The sequence below is a fragment of the Gasterosteus aculeatus genome, chromosome 2 (genome assembly GCF_964276395.1).
Source record: "Gasterosteus aculeatus chromosome 2, fGasAcu3.hap1.1, whole genome shotgun sequence".
NCBI classification, from domain to species: domain Eukaryota; kingdom Metazoa; phylum Chordata; class Actinopteri; order Perciformes; family Gasterosteidae; genus Gasterosteus; species Gasterosteus aculeatus.
Window position 1 is genome coordinate 22,062,654 of NC_135689.1, and position 18,787 is coordinate 22,081,440.

Here is an 18,787-nt window from a genome sequence, read left to right on the forward strand (position 1 = left end):
AAAGTGACTCCATTTTATTGTCAAAACTACAAAACCTTTGACACATTTTAAAAGATTAGGTAGAGGACATACAGTTGCTTACGGCCATACCTCTCTGGCTCCGCCTGATCTCGTCTGATCTCAGAAGCTAAGCAGAGTAGGGCCTGGTTAGTACTTGGATGGAAGACCGCCTGGGAATCCCAGGTGCCGTAAGCTTTTTCATTTCTCTCTCTGGAAGAAATCGAGAAGGCATTAGAAAGTGACTCCTTTTTCATTATCAAAACTCCAAAACCTTTGACACATTTTAAAAGATTAGGAAGAGGACATACAGTTGCTTACGGCCATACCTCTCTGGCTCGGCCTGATCTCGTCTGATCTCAGAAGCTAAGCAGAGTAGGGCCTGGTTAGTACTTGGATGGAAGACCGCCTGGGAATCCCAGGTGCTGTAAGCTTTTTCATTTCGATCTGTAAAAGACACAGAGAAGGCCTTAGAAAGTGACTCCATTTCATTGTCAAAACTACAAAACCTTTGACACATTTTAAAAGATTAGGAAGAGGACATACAGTTGCTTACGGCCATACCTCTCTGGCTCCGCCTGATCTCGTCAGATCTCAGAAGCTAAGCAGAGTAGGGCCTGGTTAGTACTTGGATGGAAGACCGCCTGGGAATCCCAGGTGCCGTAAGCTTTTTCATTTCTCTCTCTGGAAGAAATCGAGAAGGCATTAGAAAGTGACTCCTTTTTCATTATCTAAACTCCAAAACCTTTGACACATTTTAAAATATTAGGTAGAGGACATACAGTTGCTTACGGCCATACCTCTCTGGCTTCGCCTGATCTCGTCTGATCTCAGAAGCTAAGCAGAGTAGGGCCTGGTTAGTACTTGGATGGAAGACCGCCTGGGAATCCCAGGTGCCGTAAGCTTTTTCATTTCTCTCTCTGGAAGAAATCGAGAAGGCATTAGAAAGTGACTCCTTTTTCATTATCAAAACTCCAAAACCTTTGACACATTTTAAAAGATTAGGAAGAGGACATACAGTTGCTTACGGCCATACCTCTCTGGCTCGGCCTGATCTCGTCTGATCTCAGAAGCTAAGCAGAGTAGGGCCTGGTTAGTACTTGGATGGAAGACCGCCTGGGAATCCCAGGTCCTGTAAGCTTTTTCATTTCGATCTGTAAAAGACACAGAGAAGGCCTTAGAAAGTGACTCCATTTAATTGTCAAAACTACAAAACCTTTGACACATTTTAAAAGATTAGGTAGAGGACATACAGTTGCTTACGGCCATACCTCTCTGGCTCCGCCTGATCTCGTCTGATCTCAGAAGCTAAGCAGAGTAGGGCCTGGTTAGTACTTGGATGGAAGACCGCCTGGGAATCCCAGGTGCCGTAAGCTTTTTCATTTCTCTCTCTGGAAGAAATCGAGAAGGCATTAGAAAGTGACTCCTTTTTCATTATCAAAACTCCAAAACCTTTGACACATTTTAAAAGATTAGGAAGAGGACATACAGATGCTTACGGCCATACCTCTCTGGCTCCGCCTGATCTCGTCTGATCTCAGAAGCTAAGCAGAGTAGGGCCTGGTTAGTACTTGGATGGAAGACCGCCTGGGAATCCCAGGTGCTGTAAGCTTTTTCATTTCGATCTGTAAAAGACACAGAGAAGGCCTTAGAAAGTGACTCCATTTCATTGTCAAAACTACAAAACCTTTGACACATTTTAAAAGATTAGGAAGAGGACATACAGTTGCTTACGGCCATACCTCTCTGGCTCCGCCTGATCTCGTCAGATCTCAGAAGCTAAGCAGAGTAGGGCCTGGTTAGTACTTGGATGGAAGACCGCCTGGGAATCCCAGGTGCCGTAAGCTTTTTCATTTCTCTCTCTGGAAGAAATCGAGAAGGCATTAGAAAGTGACTCCTTTTTCATTATCTAAACTCCAAAACCTTTGACACATTTTAAAATATTAGGAAGAGGACATACAGCTGCTTACGGCCATACCTCTCTGGCTTCGCCTGATCTCGTCTGATCTCAGAAGCTAAGCAGAGTAGGGCCTGGTTAGTACTTGGATGGAAGACCGCCTGGGAATCCCAGGTGCTGTAAGCTTTTTCATTTCGATCTGTAAAAGACACAGAGAAGGCCTTAGAAAGTGACTCCATTTAATTGTCAAAACCACAAAACCTTTGACACATTTTAAAAGATTAGGTAGAGGACATACAGTTGCTTACGGCCATACCTCTCTGGCTCCGCCTGATCTCGTCAGATCTCAGAAGCTAAGCAGAGTAGGGCCTGGTTAGTACTTGGATGGAAGACCGCCTGGGAATCCCAGGTGCCGTAAGCTTTTTCATTTCTCTCTCTGGAAGAAATCGAGAAGGCATTAGAAAGTGACTCCTTTTTCATTATCAAAACTCCAAAACCTTTGACACATTTTAAAAGATTAGGAAGAGGACATACAGTTGCTTACGGCCATACCTCTCTGGCTCCGCCTGATCTCGTCTGATCTCAGAAGCTAAGCAGAGTAGGGCCTGGTTAGTACTTGGATGGAAGACCGCCTGGGAATCCCAGGTGCTGTAAGCTTTTTCATTTCGATCTGTAAAAGACACAGAGAAGGCCTTAGAAAGTGACTCCATTTCATTGTCAAAACTACAAAACCTTTGACACATTTTAAAAGATTAGGAAGAGGACATACAGTTGCTTACGGCCATACCTCTCTGGCTCCGCCTGATCTCGTCAGATCTCAGAAGCTAAGCAGAGTAGGGCCTGGTTAGTACTTGGATGGAAGACCGCCTGGGAATCCCAGGTGCCGTAAGCTTTTTCATTTCTCTCTCTGGAAGAAATCGAGAAGGCATTAGAAAGTGACTCCTTTTTCATTATCTAAACTCCAAAACCTTTGACACATTTTAAAATATTAGGAAGAGGACATACAGTTGCTTACGGCCATACCTCTCTGGCTTCGCCTGATCTCGTCTGATCTCAGAAGCTAAGCAGAGTAGGGCCTGGTTAGTACTTGGATGGAAGACCGCCTGGGAATCCCAGGTGCTGTAAGCTTTTTCATTTCGATCTGTAAAAGACACAGAGAAGGCCTTAGAAAGTGACTCCATTTCATTGTCAAAACTACAAAACCTTTGACACATTTTAAAAGATTAGGAAGAGGACATACAGTTGCTTACGGCCATACCTCTCTGGCTCCGCCTGATCTCGTCTGATCTCAGAAGCTAAGCAGAGTAGGGCCTGGTTAGTACTTGGATGGAAGACCGCCTGGGAATCCCAGGTGCCGTAAGCTTTTTCATTTCTCTCTCTGGAAGAAATCGAAAAGGCATTAGAAAGTGACTCCTTTTTCATTATCTAAACTCCAAAACCTTTGACACATTTTAAAATATTAGGAAGAGGACATACAGTTGCTTACGGCCATACCTCTCTGGCTTCGCCTGATCTCGTCAGATCTCAGAAGCTAAGCAGAGTAGGGCCTGGTTAGTACTTGGATGGAAGACCGCCTGGGAATCCCAGGTGCTGTAAGCTTTTTCATTTCGATCTGTAAAAGACACAGAGAAGGCCTTAGAAAGTGACTCCATTTAATTGTCAAAACTACAAAACCTTTGACACATTTTAAAAGATTAGGAAGAGGACATACAGTTGCTTACGGCCATACCTCTCTGGCTCCGCCTGATCTCGTCAGATCTCAGAAGCTAAGCAGAGTAGGGCCTGGTTAGTACTTGGATGGAAGACCGCCTGGGAATCCCAGGTGCCGTAAGCTTTTTCATTTCTCTCTCTGGAAGAAATCGAGAAGGCATTAGAAAGTGACTCCTTTTTCATTATCAAAACTCCAAAACCTTTGACACATTTTAAAAGATTAGGAAGAGGACATACAGTTGCTTACAGCCATACCTCTCTGGCTCCGCCTGATCTCGTCTGATCTCAGAAGCTAAGCAGAGTAGGGCCTGGTTAGTACTTGGATGGAAGACCGCCTGGGAATCCCAGGTGCTGTAAGCTTTTTCATTTCGATCTGTAAAAGACACAGAGAAGGCCTTAGAAAGTGACTCCATTTAATTGTCAAAACTACAAAACCTTTGACACATTTTAAAAGATTAGGTAGAGGACATACAGTTGCTTACGGCCATACCTCTCTGGCTCCGCCTGATCTCGTCAGATCTCAGAAGCTAAGCAGAGTAGGGCCTGGTTAGTACTTGGATGGAAGACCGCCTGGGAATCCCAGGTGCCGTAAGCTTTTTCATTTCTCTCTCTGGAAGAAATCGAGAAGGCATTAGAAAGTGACTCCTTTTTCATTATCAAAACTCCAAAACCTTTGACACATTTTAAAAGATTAGGAAGAGGACATACAGTTGCTTACGGCCATACCTCTCTGGCTCCGCCTGATCTCGTCTGATCTCAGAAGCTAAGCAGAGTAGGGCCTGGTTAGTACTTGGATGGAAGACCGCCTGGGAATCCCAGGTGCCGTAAGCTTTTTTATTTCGATCTGTAAAAGACACAGAGAAGAACTTAGAAAGTGACTCCATTTCATTGTCAAAACTCCAAAACCTTTGACACATTTTAAAAGATTAGGTAGAGGACATACAGTTGCTTACGGCCATACCTCTCTGGCTCCGCCTGATCTCGTCAGATCTCAGAAGCTAAGCAGAGTAGGGCCTGGTTAGTACTTGGATGGAAGACCGCCTGGGAATCCCAGGTGCTGTAAGCTTTTTCATTTCGATCTGTAAAAGACACAGAGAAGGCCTTAGAAAGTGACTCCATTTAATTGTCAAAACTACAAAACCTTTGACACATTTTAAAAGATTAGGAAGAGGACATACAGTTGCTTACGGCCATACCTCTCTGGCTCCGCCTGATCTCGTCTGATCTCAGAAGCTAAGCAGAGTAGGGCCTGGTTAGTACTTGGATGGAAGACCGCCTGGGAATCCCAGGTGCCGTAAGCTTTTTCATTTCTCTCTCTGGAAGAAATCGAGAAGGCATTAGAAAGTGACTCCTTTTTCATTATCAAAACTCCAAAACCTTTGACACATTTTAAAAGATTAGGAAGAGGACATACAGTTGCTTACGGCCATACCTCTCTGGCTCCGCCTTATCTCGTCTGATCTCAGAAGCTAAGCAGAGTAGGGCCTGATTAGTACTTGGATGGAAGACCGCCTGGGAATCCCAGGTGCTGTAAGCTTTTTCATTTCGATCTGTAAAAGACACAGAGAAGGCCTTAGAAAGTGACTCCATTTAATTGTCAAAACTACAAAACCTTTGACACATTTTAAAAGATTAGGTAGAGGACATACAGTTGCTTACGGCCATACCTCTCTGGCTCCGCCTGATCTCGTCAGATCTCAGAAGCTAAGCAGAGTAGGGCCTGGTTAGTACTTGGATGGAAGACCGCCTGGGAATCCCAGGTGCCGTAAGCTTTTTCATTTCTCTCTCTGGAAGAAATCGAGAAGGCATTAGAAAGTGACTCCTTTTTCATTATCAAAACTCCAAAACCTTTGACACATTTTAAAAGATTAGGAAGAGGACATACAGTTGCTTACGGCCATACCTCTCTGGCTCCGCCTGATCTCGTCTGATCTCAGAAGCTAAGCAGAGTAGGGCCTGGTTAGTACTTGGATGGAAGACCGCCTGGGAATCCCAGGTGCTGTAAGCTTTTTTATTTCGATCTGTAAAAGACACAGAGAAGAACTTAGAAAGTGACTCCATTTCATTGTCAAAACTCCAAAACCTTTGACACATTTTAAAAGATTAGGTAGAGGACATACAGTTGCTTACGGCCATACCTCTCTGGCTCCGCCTGATCTCGTCAGATCTCAGAAGCTAAGCAGAGTAGGGCCTGGTTAGTACTTGGATGGAAGACCGCCTGGGAATCCCAGGTGCTGTAAGCTTTTTCATTTCGATCTGTAAAAGACACAGAGAAGGCCTTAGAAAGTGACTCCATTTAATTGTCAAAACTACAAAACCTTTGACACATTTTAAAAGATTAGGTAGAGGACATACAGTTGCTTACGGCCATACCTCTCTGGCTCCGCCTGATCTCGTCTGATCTCAGAAGCTAAGCAGAGTAGGGCCTGGTTAGTACTTGGATGGAAGACCGCCTGGGAATCCCAGGTGCTGTAAGCTTTTTCATTTCGATCTGTAAAAGACACAGAGAAGGCCTTAGAAAGTGACTCCTTTTTCATTATCAAAACTCCAAAACCTTTGACACATTTTAAAAGATTAGGTAGAGGACATACAGTTGCTTACGGCCATACCTCTCTGGCTCCGCCTGATCTCGTCAGATCTCAGAAGCTAAGCAGAGTAGGGCCTGGTTAGTACTTGGATGGAAGACCGCCTGGGAATCCCAGGTGCCGTAAGCTTTTTCATTTCTCTCTCTGGAAGAAATCGAGAAGGCATTAGAAAGTGACTCCTTTTTCATTATCAAAACTCCAAAACCTTAGACACATTTTAAAAGATTAGGAAGAGGACATACAGTTGCTTACGGCCATACCTCTCTGGCTCTGCCTGATCTCGTCTGATCTCAGAAGCTAAGCAGAGTAGGGCCTGGTTAGTACTTGGATGGAAGACCGCCTGGGAATCCCAGGTGCTGTAAGCTTTTTCATTTCGATCTGTAAAAGACACAGAGAAGGCCTTAGAAAGTGACTCCATTTCATTGTCAAAACTACAAAACCTTTGACACATTTTAAAAGATTAGGAAGAGGACATACAGTTGCTTACGGCCATACCTCTCTGGCTCCGCCTGATCTCGTCAGATCTCAGAAGCTAAGCAGAGTAGGGCCTGGTTAGTACTTGGATGGAAGACCGCCTGGGAATCCCAGGTGCCGTAAGCTTTTTCATTTCTCTCTCTGGAAGAAATCGAGAAGGCATTAGAAAGTGACTCCTTTTTTATTATCAAAACTCCAAAACCTTTGACACATTTTAAAAGATTAGGAAGAGGACATACAGTTGCTTACGGCCATACCTCTCTGGCTCCGCCTGATCTCGTCTGATCTCAGAAGCTAAGCAGAGTAGGGCCTGGTTAGTACTTGGATGGAAGACCGCCTGGGAATCCCAGGTGCTGTAAGCTTTTTCATTTCGATCTGTAAAAGACACAGAGAAGGCCTTAGAAAGTGACTCCATTTCATTGTCAAAACTACAAAACCTTTGACACATTTTAAAAGATTAGGAAGAGGACATACAGTTGCTTACGGCCATACCTCTCTGGCTCCACCTGATCTCGTCTGATCTCAGAAGCTAAGCAGAGTAGGGCCTGGTTAGTACTTGGATGGAAGACCGCCTGGGAATCCCAGGTGCCGTAAGCTTTTTCATTTCTCTCTCTGGAAGAAATCGAGAAGGCATTAGAAAGTGACTCCTTTTTCATTATCTAAACTCCAAAACCTTTGACACATTTTAAAATATTAGGAAGAGGATATACAGTTGCTTACGGCCATACCTCTCTGGCTTCGCCTGATCTCGTCTGATCTCAGAAGCTAAGCAGAGTAGGGCCTGGTTAGTACTTGGATGGAAGACCGCCTGGGAATCCCAGGTGCTGTAAGCTTTTTCATTTCGATCTGTAAAAGACACAGAGAAGGCCTTAGAAAGTGACTCCATTTAATTGTCAAAACTACAAAACCTTTGACACATTTTAAAAGATTAGGTAGAGGACATACAGTTGCTTACGGCCATACCTCTCTGGCTCCGCCTGATCTCGTCTGATCTCAGAAGCTAAGCAGAGTAGGGCCTGGTTAGTACTTGGATGGAAGACCGCCTGGGAATCCCAGGTGCTGTAAGCTTTTTCATTTCGATCTGTAAAAGACACAGAGAAGGCCTTAGAAAGTGACTCCTTTTTCATTATCAAAACTCCAAAACCTTTGACACATTTTAAAAGATTAGGTAGAGGACATACAGTTGCTTACGGCCATACCTCTCTGGCTCCGCCTGATCTCGTCAGATCTCAGAAGCTAAGCAGAGTAAGGCCTGGTTAGTACTTGGATGGAAGACCGCCTGGGAATCCCAGGTGCCGTAAGCTTTTTCATTTCTCTCTCTGGAAGAAATCGAGAAGGCATTAGAAAGTGACTCCTTTTTCATTATCAAAACTCCAAAACCTTAGACACATTTTAAAAGATTAGGAAGAGGACATACAGTTGCTTACGGCCATACCTCTCTGGCTCTGCCTGATCTCGTCTGATCTCAGAAGCTAAGCAGAGTAGGGCCTGGTTAGTACTTGGATGGAAGACCGCCTGGGAATCCCAGGTGCTGTAAGCTTTTTCATTTCGATCTGTAAAAGACACAGAGAAGGCCTTAGAAAGTGACTCCATTTCATTGTCAAAACTACAAAACCTTTGACACATTTTAAAAGATTAGGAAGAGGACATACAGTTGCTTACGGCCATACCTCTCTGGCTCCGCCTGATCTCGTCAGATCTCAGAAGCTAAGCAGAGTAGGGCCTGGTTAGTACTTGGATGGAAGACCGCCTGGGAATCCCAGGTGCCGTAAGCTTTTTCATTTCTCTCTCTGGAAGAAATCGAGAAGGCATTAGAAAGTGACTCCTTTTTCATTATCAAAACTCCAAAACCTTTGACACATTTTAAAATATTAGGAAGAGGACATACAGTTGCTTACGGCCATACCTCTCTGGCTTCGCCTGATCTCGTCTGATCTCAGAAGCTAAGCAGAGTAGGGCCTGGTTAGTACTTGGATGGAAGACCGCCTGGGAATCCCAGGTGCTGTAAGCTTTTTCATTTCGATCTGTAAAAGACACAGAGAAGGCCTTAGAAAGTGACTCCATTTCATTGTCAAAACTACAAAACCTTTGACACATTTTAAAAGATTAGGAAGAGGACATACAGTTGCTTACGGCCATACCTCTCTGGCTCCGCCTGATCTCGTCAGATCTCAGAAGCTAAGCAGAGTAGGGCCTGGTTAGTACTTGGATGGAAGACCGCCTGGGAATCCCAGGTGCCGTAAGCTTTTTCATTTCTCTCTCTGGAAGAAATCGAGAAGGCATTAGAAAGTGACTCCTTTTTCATTATCAAAACTCCAAAACCTTTGACACATTTTAAAAGATTAGGAAGAGGACATACAGTTGCTTACGGCCATACCTCTCTGGCTCCGCCTGATCTCGTCTGATCTCAGAAGCTAAGCAGAGTAGGGCCTGGTTAGTACTTGGATGGAAGACCGCCTGGGAATCCCAGGTGCTGTAAGCTTTTTCATTTCGATCTGTAAAAGACACAGAGAAGGCCTTAGAAAGTGACTCCATTTAATTGTCAAAACTACAAAACCTTTGACACATTTTAAAAGATTAGGTAGAGGACATACAGTTGCTTACGGCCATACCTCTCTGGCTCCGCCTGATCTCGTCTGATCTCAGAAGCTAAGCAGAGTAGGGCCTGGTTAGTACTTGGATGGAAGACCGCCTGGGAATCCCAGGTGCTGTAAGCTTTTTCATTTCGATCTGTAAAAGACACAGAGAAGGCCTTAGAAAGTGACTCCATTTCATTGTCAAAACTACAAAACCTTTGACACATTTTAAAAGATTAGGAAGAGGACATACAGTTGCTTACGGCCATACCTCTCTGGCTCCGCCTGATCTCGTCAGATCTCAGAAGCTAAGCAGAGTAGGGCCTGGTTAGTACTTGGATGGAAGACCGCCTGGGAATCCCAGGTGCCGTAAGCTTTTTCATTTCTCTCTCTGGAAGAAATCGAGAAGGCATTAGAAAGTGACTCCTTTTTCATTATCAAAACTCCAAAACCTTTGACACATTTTAAAATATTAGGAAGAGGACATACAGTTGCTTACGGCCATACCTCTCTGGCTTCGCCTGATCTCGTCTGATCTCAGAAGCTAAGCAGAGTAGGGCCTGGTTAGTACTTGGATGGAAGACCGCCTGGGAATCCCAGGTGCTGTAAGCTTTTTCATTTCGATCTGTAAAAGACACAGAGAAGGCCTTAGAAAGTGACTCCATTTCATTGTCAAAACTACAAAACCTTTGACACATTTTAAAAGATTAGGAAGAGGACATACAGTTGCTTACGGCCATACCTCTCTGGCTCCGCCTGATCTCGTCAGATCTCAGAAGCTAAGCAGAGTAGGGCCTGGTTAGTACTTGGATGGAAGACCGCCTGGGAATCCCAGGTGCCGTAAGCTTTTTCATTTCTCTCTCTGGAAGAAATCGAGAAGGCATTAGAAAGTGACTCCTTTTTCATTATCAAAACTCCAAAACCTTTGACACATTTTAAAATATTAGGAAGAGGACATACAGTTGCTTACGGCCATACCTCTCTGGCTTCGCCTGATCTCGTCTGATCTCAGAAGCTAAGCAGAGTAGGGCCTGGTTAGTACTTGGATGGAAGACCGCCTGGGAATCCCAGGTGCTGTAAGCTTTTTCATTTCGATCTGTAAAAGACACAGAGAAGGCCTTAGAAAGTGACTCCATTTAATTGTCAAAACTACAAAACCTTTGACACATTTTAAAAGATTAGGTAGAGGACATACAGTTGCTTACGGCCATACCTCTCTGGCTCCGCCTGATCTCGTCAGATCTCAGAAGCTAAGCAGAGTAGGGCCTGGTTAGTACTTGGATGGAAGACCGCCTGGGAATCCCAGGTGCTGTAAGCTTTTTCATTTCGATCTGTAAAAGACACAGAGAAGGCCTTAGAAAGTGACTCCATTTCATTGTCAAAACTACAAAACCTTTGACACATTTTAAAAGATTAGGAAGAGGACATACAGTTGCTTACGGCCATACCTCTCTGGCTCCGCCTGATCTCGTCTGATCTCAGAAGCTAAGCAGAGTAGGGCCTGGTTAGTACTTGGATGGAAGACCGCCTGGGAATCCCAGGTGCTGTAAGCTTTTTCATTTCGATCTGTAAAAGACACAGAGAAGGCCTTAGAAAGTGACTCCATTTCATTGTCAAAACTACAAAACCTTTGACACATTTTAAAAGATTAGGAAGAGGACATACAGTTGCTTACGGCCATACCTCTCTGGCTCCGCCTGATCTCGTCAGATCTCAGAAGCTAAGCAGAGTAGGGCCTGGTTAGTACTTGGATGGAAGACCGCCTGGGAATCCCAGGTGCCGTAAGCTTTTTCATTTCTCTCTCTGGAAGAAATCGAGAAGGCATTAGAAAGTGACTCCTTTTTCATTATGAAAACTCCAAAACCTTTGACACATTTTAAAATATTAGGAAGAGGACATACAGTTGCTTACGGCCATACCTCTCTGGCTTCGCCTGATCTCGTCTGATCTCAGAAGCTAAGCAGAGTAGGGCCTGGTTAGTACTTGGATGGAAGACCGCCTGGGAATCCCAGGTGCTGTAAGCTTTTTCATTTCGATCTGTAAAAGACACAGAGAAGGCCTTAGAAAGTGACTCCATTTCATTGTCAAAACTACAAAACCTTTGACACATTTTAAAAGATTAGGAAGAGGACATACAGTTGCTTACGGCCATACCTCTCTGGCTCGGCCTGATCTCGTCTGATCTCAGAAGCTAAGCAGAGTAGGGCCTGGTTAGTACTTGGATGGAAGACCGCCTGGGAATCCCAGGTGCTGTAAGCTTTTTCATTTCGATCTGTAAAAGACACAGAGAAGGCCTTAGAAAGTGACTCCATTTCATTGTCAAAACTACAAAACCTTTGACACATTTTAAAAGATTAGGAAGAGGACATACAGTTGCTTACGGCCATACCTCTCTGGCTCCGCCTGATCTCGTCAGATCTCAGAAGCTAAGCAGAGTAGGGCCTGGTTAGTACTTGGATGGAAGACCGCCTGGGAATCCCAGGTGCCGTAAGCTTTTTCATTTCTCTCTCTGGAAGAAATCGAGAAGGCATTAGAAAGTGACTCCTTTTTCATTATCAAAACTCCAAAACCTTTGACACATTTTAAAATATTAGGAAGAGGACATACAGTTGCTTACGGCCATACCTCTCTGGCTTCGCCTGATCTCGTCTGATCTCAGAAGCTAAGCAGAGTAGGGCCTGGTTAGTACTTGGATGGAAGACCGCCTGGGAATCCCAGGTGCTGTAAGCTTTTTCATTTCGATCTGTAAAAGACACAGAGAAGGCCTTAGAAAGTGACTCCATTTCATTGTCAAAACTACAAAACCTTTGACACATTTTAAAAGATTAGGAAGAGGACATACAGTTGCTTACGGCCATACCTCTCTGGCTCCGCCTGATCTCGTCTGATCTCAGAAGCTAAGCAGAGTAGGGCCTGGTTAGTACTTGGATGGAAGACCGCCTGGGAATCCCAGGTGCTGTAAGCTTTTTCATTTCGATCTGTAAAAGACACAGAGAAGGCCTTAGAAAGTGACTCCATTTCATTGTCAAAACTACAAAACCTTTGACACATTTTAAAAGATTAGGAAGAGGACATACAGTTGCTTACGGCCATACCTCTCTGGCTCCGCCTGATCTCGTCAGATCTCAGAAGCTAAGCAGAGTAGGGCCTGGTTAGTACTTGGATGGAAGACCGCCTGGGAATCCCAGGTGCCGTAAGCTTTTTCATTTCTCTCTCTGGAAGAAATCGAGAAGGCATTAGAAAGTGACTCCTTTTTCATTATCAAAACTCCAAAACCTTTGACACATTTTAAAATATTAGGAAGAGGACATACAGTTGCTTACGGCCATACCTCTCTGGCTTCGCCTGATCTCGTCTGATCTCAGAAGCTAAGCAGAGTAGGGCCTGGTTAGTACTTGGATGGAAGACCGCCTGGGAATCCCAGGTGCTGTAAGCTTTTTCATTTCGATCTGTAAAAGACACAGAGAAGGCCTTAGAAAGTGACTCCATTTAATTGTCAAAACTACAAAACCTTTGACACATTTTAAAAGATTAGGTAGAGGACATACAGTTGCTTACGGCCATACCTCTCTGGCTCCGCCTGATCTCGTCAGATCTCAGAAGCTAAGCAGAGTAGGGCCTGGTTAGTACTTGGATGGAAGACCGCCTGGGAATCCCAGGTGCCGTAAGCTTTTTCATTTCTCTCTCTGGAAGAAATCGAGAAGGCATTAGAAAGTGACTCCTTTTTCATTATCAAAACTCCAAAACCTTTGACACATTTTAAAAGATTAGGAAGAGGACATACAGTTGCTTACGGCCATACCTCTCTGGCTCCGCCTGATCTCGTCTGATCTCAGAAGCTAAGCAGAGTAGGGCCTGGTTAGTACTTGGATGGAAGACCGCCTGGGAATCCCAGGTGCTGTAAGCTTTTTTATTTCGATCTGTAAAAGACACAAAGAAGAACTTAGAAAGTGACTCCATTTCATTGTCAAAACTCCAAAACCTTTGACACATTTTAAAAGATTAGGTAGAGGACATACAGTTGCTTACGGCCATACCTCTCTGGCTCCGCCTGATCTCGTCAGATCTCAGAAGCTAAGCAGAGTAGGGCCTGGTTAGTACTTGGATGGAAGACCGCCTGGGAATCCCAGGTGCTGTAAGCTTTTTCATTTCGATCTGTAAAAGACACAGAGAAGGCCTTAGAAAGTGACTCCATTTAATTGTCAAAACTACAAAACCTTTGACACATTTTAAAAGATTAGGTAGAGGACATACAGTTGCTTACGGCCATACCTCTCTGGCTCCGCCTGATCTCGTCTGATCTCAGAAGCTAAGCAGAGTAGGGCCTGGTTAGTACTTGGATGGAAGACCGCCTGGGAATCCCAGGTGCCGTAAGCTTTTTCATTTCTCTCTCTGGAAGAAATCGAGAAGGCATTAGAAAGTGACTCCTTTTTCATTATCAAAACTCCAAAACCTTTGACACATTTTAAAATATTAGGAAGAGGACATACAGTTGCTTACGGCCATACCTCTCTGGCTTCGCCTGATCTCGTCTGATCTCAGAAGCTAAGCAGAGTAGGGCCTGGTTAGTACTTGGATGGAAGACCGCCTGGGAATCCCAGGTGCTGTAAGCTTTTTCATTTCGATCTGTAAAAGACACAGAGAAGGCCTTAGAAAGTGACTCCATTTAATTGTCAAAACTACAAAACCTTTGACACATTTTAAAAGATTAGGTAGAGGACATACAGTTGCTTACGGCCATACCTCTCTGGCTCCGCCTGATCTCGTCAGATCTCAGAAGCTAAGCAGAGTAGGGCCTGGTTAGTACTTGGATGGAAGACCGCCTGGGAATCCCAGGTGCCGTAAGCTTTTTCATTTCTCTCTCTGGAAGAAATCGAGAAGGCATTAGAAAGTGACTCCTTTTTCATTATCAAAACTCCAAAACCTTTGACACATTTTAAAAGATTAGGAAGAGGACATACAGTTGCTTACGGCCATACCTCTCTGGCTCCGCCTGATCTCGTCTGATCTCAGAAGCTAAGCAGAGTAGGGCCTGGTTAGTACTTGGATGGAAGACCGCCTGGGAATCCCAGGTGCTGTAAGCTTTTTTATTTCGATCTGTAAAAGACACAAAGAAGAACTTAGAAAGTGACTCCATTTCATTGTCAAAACTCCAAAACCTTTGACACATTTTAAAAGATTAGGTAGAGGACATACAGTTGCTTACGGCAATACCTCTCTGGCTCCGCCTGATCTCGTCAGATCTCAGAAGCTAAGCAGAGTAGGGCCTGGTTAGTACTTGGATGGAAGACCGCCTGGGAATCCCAGGTGCTGTAAGCTTTTTCATTTCGATCTGTAAAAGACACAGAGAAGGCCTTAGAAAGTGACTCCATTTAATTGTCAAAACTACAAAACCTTTGACACATTTTAAAAGATTAGGTAGAGGAGATACAGTTGCTTACGGCCATACCTCTCTGGCTCCGCCTGATCTCGTCTGATCTCAGAAGCTAAGCAGAGTAGGGCCTGGTTAGTACTTGGATGGAAGACCGCCTGGGAATCCCAGGTGCCGTAAGCTTTTTCATTTCTATCTGTAAAAGACACAGAGAAGGCCTTAGAAAGTGACTCCATTTTATTGTCAAAACTACAAAACCTTTGACACATTTTAAAAGATTAGGTAGAGGACATACAGTTGCTTACGGCCATACCTCTCTGGCTCCGCCTGATCTCGTCAGATCTCAGAAGCTAAGCAGAGTAGGGCCTGGTTAGTACTTGGATGGAAGACCGCCTGGGAATCCCAGGTGCTGTAAGCTTTTTCATTTCGATCTGTAAAAGACACAGAGAAGGCCTTAGAAAGTGACTCCATTTAATTGTCAAAACTACAAAACCTTTGACACATTTTAAAAGATTAGGTAGAGGACATACAGTTGCTTACGGCCATACCTCTCTGGCTCCGCCTGATCTCGTCTGATCTCAGAAGCTAAGCAGAGTAGGGCCTGGTTAGTACTTGGATGGAAGACCGCCTGGGAATCCCAGGTGCCGTAAGCTTTTTCATTTCTATCTGTAAAAGACACAGAGAAGGCCTTAGAAAGTGACTCCATTTTATTGTCAAAACTACAAAACCTTTGACACATTTTAAAAGATTAGGTAGAGGACATACAGTTGCTTACGGCCATACCTCTCTGGCTCCGCCTGATCTCGTCTGATCTCAGAAGCTAAGCAGAGTAGGGCCTGGTTAGTACTTGGATGGAAGACCGCCTGGGAATCCCAGGTGCTGTAAGCTTTTTCATTTCGATCTGTAAAAGACACAGAGAAGGCCTTAGAAAGTGACTCCATTTCATTGTCAAAACTACAAAACCTTTGACACATTTTAAAAGATTAGGAAGAGGACATACAGTTGCTTACGGCCATACCTCTCTGGCTCCGCCTGATCTCGTCAGATCTCAGAAGCTAAGCAGAGTAGGGCCTGGTTAGTACTTGGATGGAAGACCGCCTGGGAATCCCAGGTGCCGTAAGCTTTTTCATTTCTCTCTCTGGAAGAAATCGAGAAGGCATTAGAAAGTGACTCCTTTTTCATTATCAAAACTCCAAAACCTTTGACACATTTTAAAAGATTAGGAAGAGGACATACAGTTGCTTACGGCCATACCTCTCTGGCTCGGCCTGATCTCGTCTAATCTCAGAAGCTAAGCAGAGTAGGGCCTGGTTAGTACTTGGATGGAAGACCGCCTGGGAATCCCAGGTGCTGTAAGCTTTTTCATTTCGATCTGTAAAAGACACAGAGAAGGCCTTAGAAAGTGACTCCATTTCATTGTCAAAACTACAAAACCTTTGACACATTTTAAAAGATTAGGAAGAGGACATACAGTTGCTTACGGCCATACCTCTCTGGCTCCGCCTGATCTCGTCAGATCTGAGAAGCTAAGCAGAGTAGGGCCTGGTTAGTACTTGGATGGAAGACCGCCTGGGAATCCCAGGTGCTGTAAGCTTTTTCATTTCGATCTGTAAAAGACACAGAGAAGGCCTTAGAAAGTGACTCCATTTCATTGTCAAAACTACAAAACCTTTGACACATTTTAAAAGATTAGGAAGAGGACATACAGTTGCTTACGGCCATACCTCTCTGGCTCCGCCTGATCTCGTCAGATCTCAGAAGCTAAGCAGAGTAGGGCCTGGTTAGTACTTGGATGGAAGACCGCCTGGGAATCCCAGGTGCCGTAAGCTTTTTCATTTCTCTCTCTGGAAGAAATCGAGAAGGCCTTAGAAAGTGACTCCATTTCATTGTCAAAACTACAAAACCTTTGACACATTTTAAAAGATTAGGAAGAGGACATACAGTTGCTTACGGCCATACCTCTCTGGCTCCGCCTGATCTCGTCAGATCTCAGAAGCTAAGCAGAGTAGGGCCTGGTTAGTACTTGGATGGAAGACCGCCTGGGAATCCCAGGTGCCGTAAGCTTTTTCATTTCTCTCTCTGGAAGAAATCGAGAAGGCATTAGAAAGTGACTCCTTTTTCATTATCAAAACTCCAAAACCTTTGACACATTTTAAAATATTAGGAAGAGGACATACAGTTGCTTACGGCCATACCTCTCTGGCTTCGCCTGATCTCGTCTGATCTCAGAAGCTAAGCAGAGTAGGGCCTGGTTAGTACTTGGATGGAAGACCGCCTGGGAATCCCAGGTGCTGTAAGCTTTTTCATTTCGATCTGTAAAAGACACAGAGAAGGCCTTAGAAAGTGACTCCATTTCATTGTCAAAACTACAAAACCTTTGACACATTTTAAAAGATTAGGAAGAGGACATACAGTTGCTTACGGCCATACCTCTCTGGCTCGGCCTGATCTCGTCTGATCTCAGAAGCTAAGCAGAGTAGGGCCTGGTTAGTACTTGGATGGAAGACCGCCTGGGAATCCCAGGTGCTGTAAGCTTTTTCATTTCGATCTGTAAAAGACACAGAGAAGGCCTTAGAAAGTGACTCCATTTCATTGTCAAAACTACAAAACCTTTGACACATTTTAAAAGATTAGGAAGAGGACATACAGTTGCTTACGGCCATACCTCTCTGGCTCCGCCTGATCTCGTCTGATCTCAGAAGCTAAGCAGAGTAGGGCCTGGTTAGTACTTGGATGGAAGACCGCCTGGGAATCCCAGGTGCCGTAAGCTTTTTCATTTCTCTCTCTGGAAGAAATCGAGAAGGCATTAGAAAGTGACTCCTTTTTCATTATCAAAACTCCAAAACCTTTGACACATTTTAAAATATTAGGAAGAGGACATACAGTTGCTTACGGCCATACCTCTCTGGCTTCGCCTGATCTCGTCTGATCTCAGAAGCTAAGCAGAGTAGGGCCTGGTTAGTACTTGGATGGAAGACCGCCTGGGAATCCCAGGTGCTGTAAGCTTTTTCATTTCGATCTGTAAAAGACACAGAGAAGGCCTTAGAAAGTGACTCCATTTAATTGTCAAAACTACAAAACCTTTGACACATTTTAAAAGATTAGGTAGAGGACATACAGTTGCTTACGGCCATACCTCTCTGGCTCCGCCTGATCTCGTTTGTAGGCCCAGCCCCCACCAGGAATCAGGAAGTGAACACAGATGCGATTTGTTTGGCGCTTGGATCCATTTCGGTGCTCTAATCTGAACAGTTTTTTGTGGTGTTTTGATATGCCCTAAAGCTTTTTTTTAATTGAGGTTTTTTGGCAAGACAGAGTTTAGTACCCCCAGCAGTATTGTACTGTTTGGGGGTAAGTGTATCGCTTCTCTTACCTAAAATGGCGGACCAACATGATGAACGAACACGGAACGGACAAAAGGAATCCCAAATGAATAGTGCTTTAGAATCAAACAGTGGTTTGAGCATGGACAGTATGGACAAAAACAACAAGAAGCTCACAGTTAGTGTAGAGCTGGAAGGAGGAAGCAGCATAAGTGCAATGGAGCTGATGAAATACGTGCGGCAATTGTGTGGTGGTCTGGTGGCTTGCCGTGTGGTGGGCCACAACAGATATGAAATGACAATGAGCCACCCGAAGGGAAAGGAAAGATTGTTGGAAGGCTTCAAAATGGGAGAGACGAGGATCCACGCACGGGAGCTGTGCAACAACGAGCTGGTGGTGTCATTCCTAAACCTGCCATTCTACATTGAGGACTGCGAGATCCACGCCAAACTGTCGAGCTGGGGTGTGTCGGCAGCTTCACCAATCAAAAGGCGGATGTGGCCTGGGACAAATGTTGCTGATGGGACACGATTCCTAAAGGTAAAATTCAATGATCATGTCCAGTCCCTGCCGTATTCTACAAAGTTTAGTACTGCTCTGGGTGCAGAATACTTTAGAGTGATACACGACAAACAAATGAAAGTATGCAGGATGTGTATCCAACCTGGGCACATCATGAGGGAATGTCCGGAGTTTCAGTGCCATAAGTGTGGAGTCCAGGGGCACTTTGCTAGAGAATGCAAAAAAAATAAAAACAAATGTAGCTTATGCTATAACAGTATGGAGGAATGCATATGCAACCAGAGTGAGAGTGAATCAATCATGATAGACAATGAAACTATAGAGTCTGGGG

The 18,787-nt window shown here is 44.4% G+C and overlaps 75 non-coding genes across 75 annotated transcripts; all 75 read left to right on the top strand.

The window, feature by feature from the left end:
- The first annotated feature begins 76 nt into the window (after positions 1 to 76).
- On the top strand, positions 77 to 195 carry LOC144401505 (5S ribosomal RNA). Its single transcript, XR_013463440.1, has one exon. It is a non-coding gene; the product is annotated as a 5S ribosomal RNA (ribosomal RNA).
- Positions 196 to 312: 117 nt separating this feature from the next.
- Positions 313 to 431, top strand: LOC144399185 (5S ribosomal RNA). Its single transcript, XR_013461330.1, has one exon. It is a non-coding gene; the product is annotated as a 5S ribosomal RNA (ribosomal RNA).
- A 116-nt stretch (positions 432 to 547) lies between these two features.
- LOC144403788 (5S ribosomal RNA) lies at positions 548 to 666 on the top strand. The gene has a single exon (XR_013465726.1). It is a non-coding gene; the product is annotated as a 5S ribosomal RNA (ribosomal RNA).
- A 117-nt stretch (positions 667 to 783) lies between these two features.
- Positions 784 to 902, top strand: LOC144400860 (5S ribosomal RNA). Its single transcript, XR_013462795.1, has one exon. It is a non-coding gene; the product is annotated as a 5S ribosomal RNA (ribosomal RNA).
- Positions 903 to 1,019: 117 nt separating this feature from the next.
- Positions 1,020 to 1,138, top strand: LOC144399775 (5S ribosomal RNA). Its single transcript, XR_013461921.1, has one exon. It is a non-coding gene; the product is annotated as a 5S ribosomal RNA (ribosomal RNA).
- Positions 1,139 to 1,254: 116 nt separating this feature from the next.
- Positions 1,255 to 1,373, top strand: LOC144401506 (5S ribosomal RNA). The gene has a single exon (XR_013463441.1). It is a non-coding gene; the product is annotated as a 5S ribosomal RNA (ribosomal RNA).
- Positions 1,374 to 1,490: 117 nt separating this feature from the next.
- On the top strand, positions 1,491 to 1,609 carry LOC144395835 (5S ribosomal RNA). The gene has a single exon (XR_013457979.1). It is a non-coding gene; the product is annotated as a 5S ribosomal RNA (ribosomal RNA).
- A 116-nt stretch (positions 1,610 to 1,725) lies between these two features.
- LOC144403799 (5S ribosomal RNA) lies at positions 1,726 to 1,844 on the top strand. The gene has a single exon (XR_013465737.1). It is a non-coding gene; the product is annotated as a 5S ribosomal RNA (ribosomal RNA).
- Positions 1,845 to 1,961: 117 nt separating this feature from the next.
- On the top strand, positions 1,962 to 2,080 carry LOC144391103 (5S ribosomal RNA). The gene has a single exon (XR_013454983.1). It is a non-coding gene; the product is annotated as a 5S ribosomal RNA (ribosomal RNA).
- A 116-nt stretch (positions 2,081 to 2,196) lies between these two features.
- On the top strand, positions 2,197 to 2,315 carry LOC144403811 (5S ribosomal RNA). Its single transcript, XR_013465749.1, has one exon. It is a non-coding gene; the product is annotated as a 5S ribosomal RNA (ribosomal RNA).
- Positions 2,316 to 2,432: 117 nt separating this feature from the next.
- LOC144395836 (5S ribosomal RNA) lies at positions 2,433 to 2,551 on the top strand. The gene has a single exon (XR_013457980.1). It is a non-coding gene; the product is annotated as a 5S ribosomal RNA (ribosomal RNA).
- Positions 2,552 to 2,667: 116 nt separating this feature from the next.
- LOC144403822 (5S ribosomal RNA) lies at positions 2,668 to 2,786 on the top strand. Its single transcript, XR_013465760.1, has one exon. It is a non-coding gene; the product is annotated as a 5S ribosomal RNA (ribosomal RNA).
- Positions 2,787 to 2,903: 117 nt separating this feature from the next.
- Positions 2,904 to 3,022, top strand: LOC144391107 (5S ribosomal RNA). The gene has a single exon (XR_013454988.1). It is a non-coding gene; the product is annotated as a 5S ribosomal RNA (ribosomal RNA).
- A 116-nt stretch (positions 3,023 to 3,138) lies between these two features.
- Positions 3,139 to 3,257, top strand: LOC144401507 (5S ribosomal RNA). The gene has a single exon (XR_013463442.1). It is a non-coding gene; the product is annotated as a 5S ribosomal RNA (ribosomal RNA).
- Positions 3,258 to 3,374: 117 nt separating this feature from the next.
- Positions 3,375 to 3,493, top strand: LOC144404982 (5S ribosomal RNA). The gene has a single exon (XR_013466924.1). It is a non-coding gene; the product is annotated as a 5S ribosomal RNA (ribosomal RNA).
- A 116-nt stretch (positions 3,494 to 3,609) lies between these two features.
- LOC144403833 (5S ribosomal RNA) lies at positions 3,610 to 3,728 on the top strand. Its single transcript, XR_013465771.1, has one exon. It is a non-coding gene; the product is annotated as a 5S ribosomal RNA (ribosomal RNA).
- Positions 3,729 to 3,845: 117 nt separating this feature from the next.
- On the top strand, positions 3,846 to 3,964 carry LOC144396981 (5S ribosomal RNA). Its single transcript, XR_013459127.1, has one exon. It is a non-coding gene; the product is annotated as a 5S ribosomal RNA (ribosomal RNA).
- Positions 3,965 to 4,080: 116 nt separating this feature from the next.
- Positions 4,081 to 4,199, top strand: LOC144403844 (5S ribosomal RNA). Its single transcript, XR_013465782.1, has one exon. It is a non-coding gene; the product is annotated as a 5S ribosomal RNA (ribosomal RNA).
- A 117-nt stretch (positions 4,200 to 4,316) lies between these two features.
- Positions 4,317 to 4,435, top strand: LOC144401508 (5S ribosomal RNA). Its single transcript, XR_013463443.1, has one exon. It is a non-coding gene; the product is annotated as a 5S ribosomal RNA (ribosomal RNA).
- A 116-nt stretch (positions 4,436 to 4,551) lies between these two features.
- Positions 4,552 to 4,670, top strand: LOC144389671 (5S ribosomal RNA). The gene has a single exon (XR_013453812.1). It is a non-coding gene; the product is annotated as a 5S ribosomal RNA (ribosomal RNA).
- A 116-nt stretch (positions 4,671 to 4,786) lies between these two features.
- LOC144401509 (5S ribosomal RNA) lies at positions 4,787 to 4,905 on the top strand. Its single transcript, XR_013463444.1, has one exon. It is a non-coding gene; the product is annotated as a 5S ribosomal RNA (ribosomal RNA).
- Positions 4,906 to 5,022: 117 nt separating this feature from the next.
- On the top strand, positions 5,023 to 5,141 carry LOC144399593 (5S ribosomal RNA). Its single transcript, XR_013461739.1, has one exon. It is a non-coding gene; the product is annotated as a 5S ribosomal RNA (ribosomal RNA).
- A 116-nt stretch (positions 5,142 to 5,257) lies between these two features.
- Positions 5,258 to 5,376, top strand: LOC144403855 (5S ribosomal RNA). The gene has a single exon (XR_013465793.1). It is a non-coding gene; the product is annotated as a 5S ribosomal RNA (ribosomal RNA).
- A 117-nt stretch (positions 5,377 to 5,493) lies between these two features.
- Positions 5,494 to 5,612, top strand: LOC144395837 (5S ribosomal RNA). Its single transcript, XR_013457981.1, has one exon. It is a non-coding gene; the product is annotated as a 5S ribosomal RNA (ribosomal RNA).
- Positions 5,613 to 5,728: 116 nt separating this feature from the next.
- Positions 5,729 to 5,847, top strand: LOC144389672 (5S ribosomal RNA). The gene has a single exon (XR_013453813.1). It is a non-coding gene; the product is annotated as a 5S ribosomal RNA (ribosomal RNA).
- A 116-nt stretch (positions 5,848 to 5,963) lies between these two features.
- Positions 5,964 to 6,082, top strand: LOC144395838 (5S ribosomal RNA). Its single transcript, XR_013457982.1, has one exon. It is a non-coding gene; the product is annotated as a 5S ribosomal RNA (ribosomal RNA).
- Positions 6,083 to 6,199: 117 nt separating this feature from the next.
- LOC144403866 (5S ribosomal RNA) lies at positions 6,200 to 6,318 on the top strand. Its single transcript, XR_013465804.1, has one exon. It is a non-coding gene; the product is annotated as a 5S ribosomal RNA (ribosomal RNA).
- A 117-nt stretch (positions 6,319 to 6,435) lies between these two features.
- On the top strand, positions 6,436 to 6,554 carry LOC144397965 (5S ribosomal RNA). The gene has a single exon (XR_013460112.1). It is a non-coding gene; the product is annotated as a 5S ribosomal RNA (ribosomal RNA).
- A 116-nt stretch (positions 6,555 to 6,670) lies between these two features.
- Positions 6,671 to 6,789, top strand: LOC144403877 (5S ribosomal RNA). The gene has a single exon (XR_013465815.1). It is a non-coding gene; the product is annotated as a 5S ribosomal RNA (ribosomal RNA).
- A 117-nt stretch (positions 6,790 to 6,906) lies between these two features.
- On the top strand, positions 6,907 to 7,025 carry LOC144395839 (5S ribosomal RNA). Its single transcript, XR_013457983.1, has one exon. It is a non-coding gene; the product is annotated as a 5S ribosomal RNA (ribosomal RNA).
- A 116-nt stretch (positions 7,026 to 7,141) lies between these two features.
- Positions 7,142 to 7,260, top strand: LOC144404528 (5S ribosomal RNA). Its single transcript, XR_013466468.1, has one exon. It is a non-coding gene; the product is annotated as a 5S ribosomal RNA (ribosomal RNA).
- A 117-nt stretch (positions 7,261 to 7,377) lies between these two features.
- LOC144391108 (5S ribosomal RNA) lies at positions 7,378 to 7,496 on the top strand. The gene has a single exon (XR_013454991.1). It is a non-coding gene; the product is annotated as a 5S ribosomal RNA (ribosomal RNA).
- Positions 7,497 to 7,612: 116 nt separating this feature from the next.
- LOC144395840 (5S ribosomal RNA) lies at positions 7,613 to 7,731 on the top strand. The gene has a single exon (XR_013457984.1). It is a non-coding gene; the product is annotated as a 5S ribosomal RNA (ribosomal RNA).
- Positions 7,732 to 7,848: 117 nt separating this feature from the next.
- LOC144398529 (5S ribosomal RNA) lies at positions 7,849 to 7,967 on the top strand. Its single transcript, XR_013460676.1, has one exon. It is a non-coding gene; the product is annotated as a 5S ribosomal RNA (ribosomal RNA).
- A 117-nt stretch (positions 7,968 to 8,084) lies between these two features.
- On the top strand, positions 8,085 to 8,203 carry LOC144397966 (5S ribosomal RNA). Its single transcript, XR_013460113.1, has one exon. It is a non-coding gene; the product is annotated as a 5S ribosomal RNA (ribosomal RNA).
- A 116-nt stretch (positions 8,204 to 8,319) lies between these two features.
- LOC144403888 (5S ribosomal RNA) lies at positions 8,320 to 8,438 on the top strand. Its single transcript, XR_013465826.1, has one exon. It is a non-coding gene; the product is annotated as a 5S ribosomal RNA (ribosomal RNA).
- A 117-nt stretch (positions 8,439 to 8,555) lies between these two features.
- Positions 8,556 to 8,674, top strand: LOC144391109 (5S ribosomal RNA). Its single transcript, XR_013454992.1, has one exon. It is a non-coding gene; the product is annotated as a 5S ribosomal RNA (ribosomal RNA).
- Positions 8,675 to 8,790: 116 nt separating this feature from the next.
- On the top strand, positions 8,791 to 8,909 carry LOC144403899 (5S ribosomal RNA). Its single transcript, XR_013465837.1, has one exon. It is a non-coding gene; the product is annotated as a 5S ribosomal RNA (ribosomal RNA).
- Positions 8,910 to 9,026: 117 nt separating this feature from the next.
- LOC144395841 (5S ribosomal RNA) lies at positions 9,027 to 9,145 on the top strand. The gene has a single exon (XR_013457985.1). It is a non-coding gene; the product is annotated as a 5S ribosomal RNA (ribosomal RNA).
- A 116-nt stretch (positions 9,146 to 9,261) lies between these two features.
- Positions 9,262 to 9,380, top strand: LOC144395842 (5S ribosomal RNA). Its single transcript, XR_013457986.1, has one exon. It is a non-coding gene; the product is annotated as a 5S ribosomal RNA (ribosomal RNA).
- A 116-nt stretch (positions 9,381 to 9,496) lies between these two features.
- Positions 9,497 to 9,615, top strand: LOC144403910 (5S ribosomal RNA). The gene has a single exon (XR_013465849.1). It is a non-coding gene; the product is annotated as a 5S ribosomal RNA (ribosomal RNA).
- Positions 9,616 to 9,732: 117 nt separating this feature from the next.
- LOC144391110 (5S ribosomal RNA) lies at positions 9,733 to 9,851 on the top strand. Its single transcript, XR_013454993.1, has one exon. It is a non-coding gene; the product is annotated as a 5S ribosomal RNA (ribosomal RNA).
- A 116-nt stretch (positions 9,852 to 9,967) lies between these two features.
- On the top strand, positions 9,968 to 10,086 carry LOC144403922 (5S ribosomal RNA). The gene has a single exon (XR_013465862.1). It is a non-coding gene; the product is annotated as a 5S ribosomal RNA (ribosomal RNA).
- Positions 10,087 to 10,203: 117 nt separating this feature from the next.
- Positions 10,204 to 10,322, top strand: LOC144391113 (5S ribosomal RNA). Its single transcript, XR_013454998.1, has one exon. It is a non-coding gene; the product is annotated as a 5S ribosomal RNA (ribosomal RNA).
- Positions 10,323 to 10,438: 116 nt separating this feature from the next.
- LOC144389673 (5S ribosomal RNA) lies at positions 10,439 to 10,557 on the top strand. Its single transcript, XR_013453814.1, has one exon. It is a non-coding gene; the product is annotated as a 5S ribosomal RNA (ribosomal RNA).
- Positions 10,558 to 10,673: 116 nt separating this feature from the next.
- LOC144395844 (5S ribosomal RNA) lies at positions 10,674 to 10,792 on the top strand. Its single transcript, XR_013457988.1, has one exon. It is a non-coding gene; the product is annotated as a 5S ribosomal RNA (ribosomal RNA).
- A 116-nt stretch (positions 10,793 to 10,908) lies between these two features.
- Positions 10,909 to 11,027, top strand: LOC144403933 (5S ribosomal RNA). The gene has a single exon (XR_013465873.1). It is a non-coding gene; the product is annotated as a 5S ribosomal RNA (ribosomal RNA).
- Positions 11,028 to 11,144: 117 nt separating this feature from the next.
- Positions 11,145 to 11,263, top strand: LOC144391114 (5S ribosomal RNA). Its single transcript, XR_013455000.1, has one exon. It is a non-coding gene; the product is annotated as a 5S ribosomal RNA (ribosomal RNA).
- Positions 11,264 to 11,379: 116 nt separating this feature from the next.
- LOC144399186 (5S ribosomal RNA) lies at positions 11,380 to 11,498 on the top strand. Its single transcript, XR_013461331.1, has one exon. It is a non-coding gene; the product is annotated as a 5S ribosomal RNA (ribosomal RNA).
- A 116-nt stretch (positions 11,499 to 11,614) lies between these two features.
- LOC144403944 (5S ribosomal RNA) lies at positions 11,615 to 11,733 on the top strand. The gene has a single exon (XR_013465884.1). It is a non-coding gene; the product is annotated as a 5S ribosomal RNA (ribosomal RNA).
- A 117-nt stretch (positions 11,734 to 11,850) lies between these two features.
- On the top strand, positions 11,851 to 11,969 carry LOC144391117 (5S ribosomal RNA). The gene has a single exon (XR_013455002.1). It is a non-coding gene; the product is annotated as a 5S ribosomal RNA (ribosomal RNA).
- A 116-nt stretch (positions 11,970 to 12,085) lies between these two features.
- LOC144395845 (5S ribosomal RNA) lies at positions 12,086 to 12,204 on the top strand. Its single transcript, XR_013457989.1, has one exon. It is a non-coding gene; the product is annotated as a 5S ribosomal RNA (ribosomal RNA).
- A 116-nt stretch (positions 12,205 to 12,320) lies between these two features.
- On the top strand, positions 12,321 to 12,439 carry LOC144403955 (5S ribosomal RNA). Its single transcript, XR_013465895.1, has one exon. It is a non-coding gene; the product is annotated as a 5S ribosomal RNA (ribosomal RNA).
- A 117-nt stretch (positions 12,440 to 12,556) lies between these two features.
- On the top strand, positions 12,557 to 12,675 carry LOC144391120 (5S ribosomal RNA). Its single transcript, XR_013455004.1, has one exon. It is a non-coding gene; the product is annotated as a 5S ribosomal RNA (ribosomal RNA).
- Positions 12,676 to 12,791: 116 nt separating this feature from the next.
- On the top strand, positions 12,792 to 12,910 carry LOC144403966 (5S ribosomal RNA). Its single transcript, XR_013465906.1, has one exon. It is a non-coding gene; the product is annotated as a 5S ribosomal RNA (ribosomal RNA).
- Positions 12,911 to 13,027: 117 nt separating this feature from the next.
- LOC144395846 (5S ribosomal RNA) lies at positions 13,028 to 13,146 on the top strand. The gene has a single exon (XR_013457990.1). It is a non-coding gene; the product is annotated as a 5S ribosomal RNA (ribosomal RNA).
- Positions 13,147 to 13,262: 116 nt separating this feature from the next.
- On the top strand, positions 13,263 to 13,381 carry LOC144389674 (5S ribosomal RNA). The gene has a single exon (XR_013453815.1). It is a non-coding gene; the product is annotated as a 5S ribosomal RNA (ribosomal RNA).
- Positions 13,382 to 13,497: 116 nt separating this feature from the next.
- LOC144401510 (5S ribosomal RNA) lies at positions 13,498 to 13,616 on the top strand. Its single transcript, XR_013463445.1, has one exon. It is a non-coding gene; the product is annotated as a 5S ribosomal RNA (ribosomal RNA).
- A 117-nt stretch (positions 13,617 to 13,733) lies between these two features.
- LOC144391121 (5S ribosomal RNA) lies at positions 13,734 to 13,852 on the top strand. The gene has a single exon (XR_013455005.1). It is a non-coding gene; the product is annotated as a 5S ribosomal RNA (ribosomal RNA).
- A 116-nt stretch (positions 13,853 to 13,968) lies between these two features.
- Positions 13,969 to 14,087, top strand: LOC144403977 (5S ribosomal RNA). The gene has a single exon (XR_013465917.1). It is a non-coding gene; the product is annotated as a 5S ribosomal RNA (ribosomal RNA).
- A 117-nt stretch (positions 14,088 to 14,204) lies between these two features.
- On the top strand, positions 14,205 to 14,323 carry LOC144395847 (5S ribosomal RNA). Its single transcript, XR_013457991.1, has one exon. It is a non-coding gene; the product is annotated as a 5S ribosomal RNA (ribosomal RNA).
- A 116-nt stretch (positions 14,324 to 14,439) lies between these two features.
- On the top strand, positions 14,440 to 14,558 carry LOC144397816 (5S ribosomal RNA). The gene has a single exon (XR_013459963.1). It is a non-coding gene; the product is annotated as a 5S ribosomal RNA (ribosomal RNA).
- Positions 14,559 to 14,674: 116 nt separating this feature from the next.
- Positions 14,675 to 14,793, top strand: LOC144401511 (5S ribosomal RNA). The gene has a single exon (XR_013463446.1). It is a non-coding gene; the product is annotated as a 5S ribosomal RNA (ribosomal RNA).
- A 116-nt stretch (positions 14,794 to 14,909) lies between these two features.
- Positions 14,910 to 15,028, top strand: LOC144389676 (5S ribosomal RNA). The gene has a single exon (XR_013453817.1). It is a non-coding gene; the product is annotated as a 5S ribosomal RNA (ribosomal RNA).
- Positions 15,029 to 15,144: 116 nt separating this feature from the next.
- LOC144401512 (5S ribosomal RNA) lies at positions 15,145 to 15,263 on the top strand. The gene has a single exon (XR_013463447.1). It is a non-coding gene; the product is annotated as a 5S ribosomal RNA (ribosomal RNA).
- Positions 15,264 to 15,379: 116 nt separating this feature from the next.
- Positions 15,380 to 15,498, top strand: LOC144395848 (5S ribosomal RNA). The gene has a single exon (XR_013457992.1). It is a non-coding gene; the product is annotated as a 5S ribosomal RNA (ribosomal RNA).
- Positions 15,499 to 15,614: 116 nt separating this feature from the next.
- LOC144403988 (5S ribosomal RNA) lies at positions 15,615 to 15,733 on the top strand. Its single transcript, XR_013465928.1, has one exon. It is a non-coding gene; the product is annotated as a 5S ribosomal RNA (ribosomal RNA).
- Positions 15,734 to 15,850: 117 nt separating this feature from the next.
- Positions 15,851 to 15,969, top strand: LOC144399774 (5S ribosomal RNA). Its single transcript, XR_013461920.1, has one exon. It is a non-coding gene; the product is annotated as a 5S ribosomal RNA (ribosomal RNA).
- A 116-nt stretch (positions 15,970 to 16,085) lies between these two features.
- LOC144399578 (5S ribosomal RNA) lies at positions 16,086 to 16,204 on the top strand. Its single transcript, XR_013461724.1, has one exon. It is a non-coding gene; the product is annotated as a 5S ribosomal RNA (ribosomal RNA).
- Positions 16,205 to 16,320: 116 nt separating this feature from the next.
- On the top strand, positions 16,321 to 16,439 carry LOC144403999 (5S ribosomal RNA). Its single transcript, XR_013465939.1, has one exon. It is a non-coding gene; the product is annotated as a 5S ribosomal RNA (ribosomal RNA).
- Positions 16,440 to 16,555: 116 nt separating this feature from the next.
- On the top strand, positions 16,556 to 16,674 carry LOC144404010 (5S ribosomal RNA). Its single transcript, XR_013465950.1, has one exon. It is a non-coding gene; the product is annotated as a 5S ribosomal RNA (ribosomal RNA).
- Positions 16,675 to 16,791: 117 nt separating this feature from the next.
- LOC144391124 (5S ribosomal RNA) lies at positions 16,792 to 16,910 on the top strand. Its single transcript, XR_013455009.1, has one exon. It is a non-coding gene; the product is annotated as a 5S ribosomal RNA (ribosomal RNA).
- A 116-nt stretch (positions 16,911 to 17,026) lies between these two features.
- LOC144399187 (5S ribosomal RNA) lies at positions 17,027 to 17,145 on the top strand. Its single transcript, XR_013461332.1, has one exon. It is a non-coding gene; the product is annotated as a 5S ribosomal RNA (ribosomal RNA).
- A 116-nt stretch (positions 17,146 to 17,261) lies between these two features.
- On the top strand, positions 17,262 to 17,380 carry LOC144401514 (5S ribosomal RNA). The gene has a single exon (XR_013463449.1). It is a non-coding gene; the product is annotated as a 5S ribosomal RNA (ribosomal RNA).
- A 117-nt stretch (positions 17,381 to 17,497) lies between these two features.
- On the top strand, positions 17,498 to 17,616 carry LOC144391128 (5S ribosomal RNA). Its single transcript, XR_013455015.1, has one exon. It is a non-coding gene; the product is annotated as a 5S ribosomal RNA (ribosomal RNA).
- Positions 17,617 to 18,787: the final 1,171 nt, after the last annotated feature.